The sequence below is a fragment of the Bos indicus x Bos taurus genome, chromosome 12, assembly GCF_003369695.1.
Source record: "Bos indicus x Bos taurus breed Angus x Brahman F1 hybrid chromosome 12, Bos_hybrid_MaternalHap_v2.0, whole genome shotgun sequence".
NCBI classification, from domain to species: domain Eukaryota; kingdom Metazoa; phylum Chordata; class Mammalia; order Artiodactyla; family Bovidae; genus Bos; species Bos indicus x Bos taurus.
In genome coordinates, this window is record NC_040087.1 from 67,917,985 (window position 1) to 67,930,286 (window position 12,302).

General features: G+C 38.5%; 1 protein-coding gene and 1 non-coding gene across 3 annotated transcripts in view; both read left to right on the top strand.

Moving 5' to 3' along the window:
- Positions 1–12,302, top strand: part of GPC6 (glypican 6) — a 1,232,535-nt gene that overhangs the window by 597,717 nt on the left and 622,516 nt on the right. The window lies entirely within an intron of this gene.
- On the top strand, positions 7,397–7,468 carry TRNAE-UUC. Its single transcript has one exon. It is a non-coding gene; the product is annotated as a tRNA-Glu (tRNA).

Below are 12,302 nucleotides of genomic sequence, written 5' to 3' on the forward strand. Positions count from 1 at the left end.
CTAACCTTACTCAGAGCATTATTGTACTTTTTGTTTATTTTTTATATGTTATTTTTACCAATCAGCATGAATCCACTAGATTTAAAGTCAAAAGACTCAAAACTCTCTACTTTGTTGATCTACTCTGTAATTTTGAGTTAAATTTCTTGCTTATTTTTGGCCCTCCCTATGCATTTAGGTATTTCCCCTCTGTCATCAAGCAGTATTTTTTGTGTTTAAGAGCATTTTTCATGCTAAAATAATATCTATTGCTTTCTTCCAAATATAAAGGCAATTTATGGTCATAGTGCAAATTTTAGAAAATTAACAATGTACAGAGAAGAAAATACAAATAAACTATAACATTCTATCCATAATAAGCTGTTTTTGCATTTGCATTTTTATTTTTTTCTCAACGTGTGTATTTATGTCTTTAAAAATTGGAGTTGTACTTGGTACATACTTTCATATCATTTTCTGTCTTATCAGTTTCTGCTCCATGGCTTATACTGAATGCAGATTTCCTGTGAGGCAGGTAAAGCTTATGTTTCAAGACCCTTCACTTGAATAGACCCTTTTCAAGGTCCTATGCCTAATTTTATATTTGTAATTATGTTCAAAATTATGTTCAAAATTTATAGGTTTCACTTGTCATAGAATCTATGGAGCCTATAGACTTCTGTTATCTGTGTTATGTGCTTAAATGATGCCCTGATTAGACTATTGTAATCATTCCTGTTCTTCTGGCATGAATTAATTCAGACATTATTAGACTTTAGTCCTCCCTCATCCATACAATGCCCCTCTTTCCCTCACCACTGGGAAAGTCATTTGTCCTGGAAGCAGTGAAGACAGAGGGTGACCAGGGGAGTGTTTGTGTTAAGTGGCGGAACAGGAAGAAGAGATGGAGGACAAAGGAAAAGACTAGTTCCCCTTTATCCCCTTCCCCACTAGGAACATTGGCAGTGCCCTTCTCATACTCTTGACACTTTGACTGATGCTAGGCTGCCTTCCCAAGACCAGAATGCTAATTTTCTGTTGTGAAAAGAGAGAAAGGGGAAAGTAAGTGAAAGGGAGGAGAAAGCAGGGTATTTCATGATATATCATATGGCTTGCCCCTCCATCATTTCCCCTCCTTTCTCTGCTCATTTCACCACCAATCATGCATTGACCTAAAGTGAAAGTATTACAGAACACAAAAGAACTGAAGTGATTTTCAGTCTTGGCTGTACTTTGGGACCACTTGCTTAGCTTGAAAATATGCCAATACCTGGATCTCACTCCCAGGAATCCTGATTTAGTCTAGATTTCAGCCTGGTGTCAAGATTTTTTAACTGAGTTTATTGGGCAGTGAAGAGTGAGAAGCCTTGTATTCTGTGGGAAAGGGAGGATGAAGGCAATTTCACTTGACTCCTCTTCCTTCAGTTCAGTTCAGTTCAGTTCAGTCGCTCATTCGTGTCCGACTCCTTGCGAACCCATGAATCGCAGCACGCCAGGCTTCCCTGTCCATCACCAACTCCCGGAGTTTACCCAAACTCACGTGCATCGAGTCGGTGATGCCATCCAGGCATCTCATCCTCTGTCGTCCCCTTCTCCTCCTGCGCCCAATCCCTCCCAGCATCAAGGTCTTTTCCAATGAGTCAAATCTTTGCACGAGGTGGCCAAAGTATTGGAGTTTCAGCTTTAACATCAGTCCTTCCAATGAACACCTAGGACTGATCACCTTTAGGATGGACTGGTTGGATCTCCTTGCAGTTTACCATTTCTAAAAACCTACACAATCTCTCAGCATCATAACCCTAGGTCCTTATTATTGACTTTTCTTCTGCAAACTGGCTTTGTCCCCACTTCCCAGAATTCATTCTCGGTGATTTGGTACTGGAGAGACTTTTTTCCACTCTCTGGCACAACAAGTATTTGGGCGAAGAAGTAAGGAGAACTGGACAGAGAACTGGATTTCTGAACAGAGCATTATACAGAAGCTTCATTCCTTTTTTCAGTTGAGGAAGACAAAAAGTTGGAAATGATTTCAAGATCTGTAGTTTAGGTTCCTAATGCATTAAATGGATGCTCTGGTTAATGGCATCTGTGGGGAAAAAAAATGAATGCAGGATCATGGAGAAAACCTAAAGAACACTGTAGGCCGACTCTAAGGAGGTGTGTGATGATGAAGGTGAATTCAGAAAGTATCCCAGCTTTCAATTTCACATGCATTGCTTAGGGTGAGATACATACACAGTCTGCAGGCTCAAAACAGTTGTTTGCTTTTGGGAGCAACCGTCAGCAGATTATAAACTTAAATGCATGACTCCCAGAATTAATGGTTTATCTGTACCACCTTATGATCATAAGTGGCCTAATCAGTCTTTCTTATTTTAAAAGAGATCTTTGGGAAAAATAACTTACCAAGAAATAAATCATTTATCAAGCTAATGTGTAAAGCATCCCTAAGTCTAGATAAAGTTTAACCTTGTGAAATGTGAATTCAAATCAACGATTTCTATAATCTGCTTTGTTGCTTCAAATCTCTTTCCATCAGCCAGTTACAGATTGCTGCTTCCAGGTAACTTTTCTATTTGAAGCTGAATACACATTTGATTCTGAAAAATCTCCTGGCATTGGGCTTCTTCCACTGACTTTACCTTAATAGTAGAGAAGTACAGGATTTTTGGATGTTGATTTTTCTTTTTTAAACAAACACATTTGATTATAAACTGTGGACTTTTTATTTAAAATTTCTTCATGAAAAAGTCTAGTCAATTGGATTAGATACCTTGGAAGAATATAGAATGGTGATGTCCAATTTAGCTGAATAATGTGTTTAAAGATACATTTACTGTATCTTTGGTTTTTTGGTCTGTTTGTTTTCGATTTATTGATTAGGAGTATTTCCTCATAATTCTTGTTTCTACTTATTTATATATAATCTACAAGAGTTTCCAACACATGATGGGAGGAATATAATGACAATAGCCTTTGGATTGACATAGTGAGGAACTTTTGAGTTATACATTATAATATTTTTAGCAACTGATGCTATTTATTATTTTTTAAAATAATTTTTGTAGATGTATTATGAGCATTGCATTGTGTTGTAGAGCCTTGTAAGATGTTATAAGATAGTTTAAATTTCTCTTTTCATTAATTATCATGAACAGAGAGTTTTAAAATATATATTTTTACCTTAACCTCGTGGTTATTTTTCCTTTCCTTTTTCATTTTATACTGTCTACTTTAAATTCCAGGTTTATGGTAAGATATTCTCCTTATGAAAATCTCCAAGGACTCATTAAACCACTCTTAGAAAAATTTAGTGGCGTCTACTTTAAAATAACTAAAATCACCGAAATCCTCTAAATCATTTAAGTGATTTAAGAATTTACTTTTGGATTGTACTTACCTTGCAGGGGAATATAAAGAGATGAATGGGCTGCAGAGTTGTCAGAGTGAATTTCTTAAGATAAAATAATGGAGGGAAGGAACTTTTATTATACTACTTAGAGATAACAGACTAATAATTAAATTGTCTTCCTACTTGCAAGAATTCAAAGGCATAATACGTTTTGTTTGATTAATTTATCTTCAAACATTTCACTTAGGATTTTGACCCTTTATGCCAGGGATTGGCAAAATTTTTTCTGTAAAGCGCTGAATATTAAATATTTGGGCCATTTGAACTACATGAGATCTCTGTTGCATATTTCTTAGTCATTGTTGGTTTATATTTTGTTTGTTTGATGTGGCTCAGTGATAAAGAATCTGCCTGTTAATGAAGGAGATGCAGGAGACATGAGTTCATTCCCTGGGTCAGGAAGATCCCCTGGAAGAGGAAATGACAGTCTACACCAGTATTCTTTCCTAGAAACTCTCATGAACAGAGGAGCCTGGCGGGCTACTGTCCATAGGGTTTTAGCGACTTAGAGTTGGACACAACTTAGCAACTGAGCACAGCACACATACAGCGTAAACAGCAAAGCTTCCCTGGTATCCAGTTGTTTCTTACAACTCACGTTTGTCAGCACTGGTTTGGAGCTCTGGGTTATATGCCAGTTCAGTGGTCTAGGGAAACTTGCTTAACATTTCTGGGCCTCAATTTCCTTATCTGCAAAATAGTATGAAAAGCTCATAACACGGTGTTCGACATGGTGTAAAATGCCTTCTGTGTTAAACATCAGGCAACTTCCTAGGTCCTATCTCTAGTTCTGTTGAAATTACCATCATTCATTGTTTCTAATTAAATTGTCATTTTCATTTACGTATTTCAACTTTCCTCCAAAAATGTATCAGGTACAAATGGAAATAATTAAAATATTCTGTTGCCATGTTGACTGCATTTTAAATCAGATGTATTGGGGGTGGGGGTGCTTACTTGGGTATAATAATCCCTCAAACAGGAAATTTATAAATTACTACTATTAGGTCCCTTTGAAATTTTATGTGGTGGTGGTTGAAATTATATAGGCATTTATTAATTCCTGGCATGAATTGATTGAGTAAATCATAATGCTTATTATAATATAATAAACATTATCTGAAAACATACACATGTACACACAGAGCAAGAGAAAGTATGAATTAAGAGATAAAGACATAGCAAATCCCAAACTAATTTTTGCTGACAAGCAGCTTTATCTCACAATAACTCCAGATTCTGATTTCTCCCTTACTGAATAAGTTGTTATTTTAAAATAATTGTATTTAATTTAAACCCCATAATTTTAAAAAGTGCCTACTGAGGGTTTGTTTCTTACACAAAAATTCAACTGATGTTTAAAAAAAACTACAAAGATAATATAATCAGATATCTATTCAAATTAGTTGTCCTCCTTCCCTTACATAGTTCTTTCATGTGAATAATGAAGAAATAAAACATGGTATCTTATTGCTTATTGAAAACAACAACAAAGTTCCAAACTGAGTTTATTCGATCACTGGATGGAAGAAGGCTTCGCTGTACTATGGGAGACAGAGTGGTTTCAGTGTTAACTCATGATAGGCTTTGCTTCAGTGAAGTAGGGGAGTGAATGTGAAAGGCAGCTTGGTGAGATCATGGGCTGTGCGGGCAGAGTTCAGTAGAACCAGGAGCAGGAGAGACAGCAGTGAAACCAGGCAAAGCATAGACCTGGACAGACAGAGCCTCCAGAGAGGAAATGAAAGTCTGGCAGCGCTGTCTTGATAATCACCAAGCTTTATTTTGCTTGTAGATACACATGAACTTGGAGCATGGGAGGATATGACTGTTTGAAAAATAGAAATATTAGTCACTCAGTCATGTCCAACTCTTTGCAACCCCGTGGACTGTAGCCTGCTAGGCTCCTCTGTCCATAGAATTCTTCAGGCAAGAAGACAGGAGTGTGTGGCCATTCCCTTCTCCAGGGGATCTTCCCCACCCAAGGATCAAACCTAGATCTCCTGCATCACAGGCAGATTCTTTACTGTCTAAGCCAGCAGGAAAGCCCTTGCATGTTTAGATAGGTATAAATACATGAGTTTGACCATCTGGTGATGTCCATGTGTAGAGTCTTCTCTTGTGTTGTTGGAAGAGGGTGTTTGCTATGACTAGTACATTCTCTTGGCAAAACTCTATTAGCCTTTGCCCTGCATCATTCTGTACTCCAAGGCCAAATTTGCCTGTTACTCTAGGTATTTCTTGACTTCCTACTTTTGCATTCCAGTCCCTTATAATGAAAAGGATCTCTTTTTTGGGTGTTCGTTCTGTAATGAAAAGGACCTCTTTTTGGGGTCTTGTAGGTCTTCGTCGAGCCGTTCAACTTCAGCTTCTTCAGCATTAATGGTTGGGGCATAGACTTGGATTACTGTGATATTGAATGGTTTGCCTTGGAAATGAACAGAGATCATTCTTTTGTTTTTGAGATTGCATCCAAGTACTGCATTTCGGACTCTTTTGTTGACTATGATGGCTACTCCATTTCTTCTAAGGGGTTCTTGCCCACAGTAGTAGACATAATGGTCATCTGAGTTAAATTCACCCATTCCAGGCCATTTAATTCACTACTCCTAAAATGTCGATGTGCACTCTTACCATCTCCTATTTGGCCACTTCCAATTTGCCTTGATTCATGGACCTAATATTCCAGGTTCCTATGCAATATTGCTCTTTACAGCATCGGGCTTTACTTCTGTCACCAGTCACATCCACAACTGGGTGTTGTTTTTGCATTGGCGCTGTCTATTCAGTCTTTCTGGAGTTATTTCTCCACTGATCTCCAGTAGCATATTGGGCACCTCCTGACCTGTCGAGTTCATCTTTCAGTGTCCTATCTTTTTTGCCTTTTCATACTGTTCATGGGGTTCTCAAGGCAAGAATACTGAAGTGGTTTGCCATTCCCTGCTCCAGTGGACCACATTTTGTCTGAACTCTGGAGTTGGACTATACAGAAAGCTGAGAGCTGAAGAATTGATGCTTTTGAACTGTGGTGTTGAAAAAGACTCTTGAGCATCCCTTGGACAGTAAGGAGATCCAACTTTTCCATCCTAAAGGAAATCAGTCCTAAATATTCATTGCAAGGACTGATGCTGAAGCTGAAACTCCAATACTTTGGCCACCTGATGCAAAGAACTGACTCATTTGAAAAGACGCTGATACTGGAAAAGTTTGAAGGTGGAAGAAGAAGGGGACAATAGAGGATGAGATAGTTGCATGGCATCACCGACTCAATGGACATGAGTTTGAGTAAACTCTGAGAGTTGGTGATGGACAGGGAGGCCTGGTGTGCTGCAGTCCATGGGGTCACATAAAGTCGGACACGACTGAGCAACTAAACTGAACTGAACTGAAATACATGTGTTTGGAGGATGACAAGACAGCACATCAGTTTTGTCTGCTCTAAGATGCAGTTGTAGGATTTCTTTCCCTCTAAGGCGGGGCCGCAATGTTATCACTTCCTAAAAGGAGCCCCATCCAGATGGAGTCAGGATGTATTTCACTGGGTGCTCATGTTCACCGTCTATTTATTCGCTACCTAGTCACCACTTTTTAAGGCCTGTCCTATGGCAGGCCTCATACATGGAGATGGTAGTTTTGGTCACTAACAAGCTTACCTGTGAATATGATGTGCATTTCAGCTCCTTTCATTCAAAGCACACACAGCTCCTGGAACTTTTCTTGTAAATAAATTGCCAGACTGATGAGGTATAGGAAAGAGCTGGTCTTTTCTTGGAAGGTTTCGATGGCCTGTCTCTAGGCTTCTGGGATTTGGATTTTTTAGCAGAAGAGTAGAGCTCACTGGAGAGACTGAGCATGTGCTGGAGACAGTTATGTCTGCAGACAATTTTGTCATCACTGCTGGAGGGAGGATGGGCCAATAGCATCTAATAGGCAGAAGCCAGGCGTGCTACCTATTGTCTTATAGTGCGCAGGGCAGACACTCAAGGAAGATGGTCCAGCTCAGGGAATTCCCTGATGGTTCAGTGGTTAGGACACTGCATTTTCATTGTGGGGGCCCAGGTTCAATCCCTGATCAGGGAACTAAGATCCCACAAGCCACACAGTGCAGCAAAAGTAAATACATAAATTTGATTAAATAAATTTTTGAATTTTTTTAATTGAAAAAAAGATTGTCCAGCTCAAAATGTCAGTAATTTTGAGGCAGAGACCTCTGATGTAGAGGATTAGCACTGAGTCATGCATTCCACATAGCTACAGTCTGCCGAGGGTGACATTTCATGCAACAAGGACTCCCTGTGCAGCATCCACCTTCTTATAGTCTCACCCTGCAGGGAATGGGGAGAGACAGGTTATTTAGGGACCATGTGTTTAGCCCTCAAAGTCTGTGGGAGACAAGAGTAAATGGCACTGGGATTCCTCCTCCTTTAATGCTCCTCTTAACTCAGCATTTCCCTGGTGCTCACATCAGTTGATGATGTAAGCAAGGAGACTTTGAAAGGAGAAGATACGCTGGAAAGCTGACAGGTGTGTGCAGAGTGAAGGACTCTTCTATTCACTTCACCTTGAAAAGGGCCTGGGTAGAGGGCAGGACCATAGCTTTCCTGTGTCTGGATCATAGCCTTTGTCTGAGATCAGCTTTCTGAATCATTTACCCTCCATGCCAGCAACTTGGAGTTTATCTTAGCCAAAGCTTGGGTTGTGAGCTGATGGAACCAATAGAGCATGCTTTTGTGGAGGGGAGGGCAGAAAGAAGAGATTAGGAGAGAGATAAACTCAACACAAATATGTGGATTTAGGGAAGCAAAGTCAATAGACCTGCTCCCCCTGGTGGGATAGATGCTGTGATCATGCGTAGATACAGTCTCCACCAACTCGTGACAAGAGCTTTCACTCACTGGGTTCTATGATGACATGAATTTATACCACCAACCTGAAGCACTAATTTTAAATGAGCTGGCAGTGAGGAGTGTTTTGGAGAGCATGAGAAGAGAATAGGAAAACACTACAGTTTCTAGGTAAATGCTGAACAGTGCTTGATCCGGTCGCCATGCCTAGTCCTGCTACGGTAATGTCAACTAGTCAGCACTTCCAGCGTAAACGGGCCTAGCGTTTGCTTTTTGGGGCAGACTGCAAATTCCTTGAGAACCTTCAGTCTGCCTCTTTCTCCTCTTGCTTGTACTTCTCCTTAGTCCTGTGTGCACCTGACGTTTTGATCCATTCATTTGGAGGCAATAAATGGAAGCCTTTCACAGATATCCTTACGGAGCCTTTTGGCTCCTGGGAGTTGATTTTTGCCCCTTTAGAGGCCTCTCCAAACCGTCGGCGGTGTGCATAGACTCTCTTTTTTGCTTTTGAAACAGTGGTGGTTTTTATCCACAAGATTGCTCTCCCAGTTGGGGCAGTCTGCCCCGCAGCAAACAGATGTTCACATCCACATCTCCCCTCTAGATGAATAAAATCCTCCCAGAGGCTACAGCTGGCTGGAAAAAGTTCTTTTGTGCTTCTGTGAAGCGTAACTGAGCCCTAAGCCATCACCTTTGATGTATATTTTGTGATTGGGGAAGAAAAATAAATAAATAAAAGCATTTTTATTTGCCATACTCTTTCTTGCAGATAAGAATTTTTTGTTGACTGAAGCCTGTATCCAATGAGAGCTTTGCCCTTACCTAATAAGCAAAGGGTTAAATTGAGTCGTGTCTCTTTCTTTATGTGGTTCTTCAGTTCTCTATGCTTTTTGGGCATAATACTTTCTCAGCAAAATGGGTCTGGTAACTGTCTTCCTTCCTAATCCCCATCTTGTTGGTTTGCTGAGAGAGTTTTCATTCAAGCATAAAATACTTTGTTCAGAGTCACCCTTCAAAAGGTGGAAGTTTAAGTCTATGGGCATGCTAAAAACGAAATGAGTATACTTATCTTTTGGAGGACATTAGTTTTGCCTCAGTACCTCGGATCCCCATCTTTCATAAGATCTAAGATCAATGTACTTTAAGGTAGCAACATTTGTCATAATTGCCTGATGTATTAGCATCCTTTAGTACCAAATATTAACTTTGACTGTGAGATCACTAAACCATATAATGATTTTGAACAAGGAATAATAACTTGACTTTTGAGGACTGGTAAAACGAAGAGCAAACTTCTGAGTCAATGACACACCCTTAGACACAAATTTAATCCTGGCATCTGAAAAAATGTTTCTTGAACCATATTTATGGAAATATGATAACTGAGTTTCTATATTCATAAAATTATGACTACTAATTTAGGCATAAAGAAATAAACCACAAAACACAGTGAGTGGGCAATCTGATTTTACCCATTTTGCTGCAAAGTGGTCAGAGACTAATATTTTCCCCATGTCAGGAGAGGAAACACTAGGAATGTTACTTTCAATAAAAGAAATACAGGCAGAAACCAACACAACATTGAAAAGCAATTATCCTCCAATTTTTAAAAAATTAATTTTAAATAAAAAAAAATTTAATCCCTACAGTAAAGCATTTATACCTCAAGTCTTTGGAGAGCAACAAGAACCAGAAGAAAACAACTCCCTCTTTTGTTTAGCTCTTGCAAATCCAGACCACATTATTGATTACTGACAATTCATTGCTGAAGGCAGTACTCTGTATTCAATAAATTAAGCTTTAATTTCTGAGTCCAACAAAATAATTGACCTCAAAAAGAAGATAAATGAATAGACCATCCTGAGCTCGTGATGAGAATCCACTTTCCAATCTCATTATATTAGTATTTTTCAATTCAGTGATTTTTCCATTCTTTCATAGTTTCTTTCACAATCTGTAACACCTTTTACCTGCTCCTATATGAATAAGGCCAAGCTATTTTCATCTTTGGTTTCAAGACTGAGAGGTTTTATTATGGTAATACTTTGGTATTAATATTAATAATTTAATATAGTTTACATTTTTAAGACAATCTAAGTGACTAGTAAATTTCTGAAAAACTTTTAAACTGTTTCTGATTTCATAAAATCATAAATAACATAGGCAAATAGCATATATAAATAGGGCTTTCCTAGTGGCTCAGATGGTAAAGAATCCGCCTGCAGTAAAAGAGACCCGAGGTCGATCCCTGGGTTGGGAAGATCCCCTGGAGAAAAGCATAGCAACGCACTCCAGTTTTATTCCCTGGAGAATCCTATGGAAGGAGGAGCCTGGCAGTCTACAGTCTGTAGGGTAGCACAGTCACACATGACTGAAGCAACTTAGCAGATATGCATGCATAGCACATATATAAATATTCTGACCAATGAATCCTTTGACAGTTTTGAAAATTTTTTCCCCATCTGATTTTCCTTTATGAATCCTTGAAGGTTAGAGAGGTTTAATACTATGTAGCCTGATTTTAGCATTTGATAAAAATTAAAATAAGAACTATTTGGTGCCTTAAGGGTGACAAGCCATGAATTTCAGATAATTCCTCAATTTTTGCTGAGATTGTAGCAATAGAATTTCTGTATTTAAGAAGAAAAAGTGTATTCTTTCATAATAAGAGGATAAACATTGAACAGTGTCCATTTTAGCACTTTTTTTTTTTTTAATAAATTTAATGCCTTTTATTGCCATACCTCATTTTACTGTGCTTTGCTTTAGTGAGCTTTATAGATACATTTTTTTTTTTTCCTTGTTAATTTTCTGTTTAGTTGATCTATCCATAAGTGTGAGTAGGGTATTAAAGTCTCCCACTATTATTGTGTTATTGTTAATTTCTCCTTTCATACTTGTTAGGATTTGTCTTACATACTGCGGTGCTCCCATGTTGGGTGGATATATATTTATAATTGTTATATCTTCTTCTTGGATTGATCCTTTGATCATTATGTAGTGACCTTCTTTGTCTCTTTTCACAGCCTTTGTTTTAAAGTCTAATTTATCTGATAGGAGTATTGTGACTCCTGCTTTCTTTTGGTCCCAATTTGCATGGAAAATCTTTTTCCAGCCCTTCACTTTCAGTCTGTATGTGTCCCCTGTTTTGAGGTGGGTCTCTTGTAGACAACATATGTAGGGGTCTTGTTTTTGTATCCATTCAGCCAGTCTTTGTCTTTTGGTTGGGGCATTCAACCCATTTACGTTTAAGGTAATTACTGATAAGTATGATCCCGTTGCCATTTACTTTATTGTTTTGGGTTCGAGTTTATACACCGTTTTTGTGTTTCCTGTCTAGAGAATATCCTTTAGTATTTGTTGGAGAGCTGGTTTGGTGGTGCAGAATTCTCTCAGCTTTTGCTTGTCTGAAAAGCTTTTGATTTCTCCTTCATACTTGAATGAGATCCTTGCTGGGTACAATAATCTGGGCTGTAGGTTATTTTCTTTCATCATTTTAAGTATGTCTTGCCATTCCCTCCTGGCTTGAAGAGTTTCTATTGAAAGATCAGCTGTTATCCTTATGGGAATTCCCTTTTTTTTTTTTTTTTTTAAGCCTTTCCATTTTCAGGTGGTTTATTATGCAGCAATAGATGGCCTAAGAGGATGGCCTCCAGGAATAGACATGAAACCACCATAATAAGAGGATAAACATTGAACAGTGTCCATTTTAAATTTAAGCATATCAGTTATATTTGAAAACAAATACAAAATAATCACCATTATAGACACAATTTTATCAAGACAATAGTTCAATGTAGCTAAGTCAAGTGCTTCTTCTGATAAAGAAGAAATTAGGTGTAGCTCCCATGGACGCCATGGAGAGAGTCATTGATTTTTCCTTCTGCATCTCAGGAAAAAGTCTCCCCAAACCTCTGGATAAAAAAAAAAGAGATTTTTGTTGTATTCATTCCTATTGGAGTTCCTTGAGGTATAGAGGACATGATTGTTCCCTGCATTGGCTGAGGGGGCCATAGCTTCTGGGAATAAGAGAGAACAATGGGCGGTAAAGTGGAATTTCTTTGTTGTTG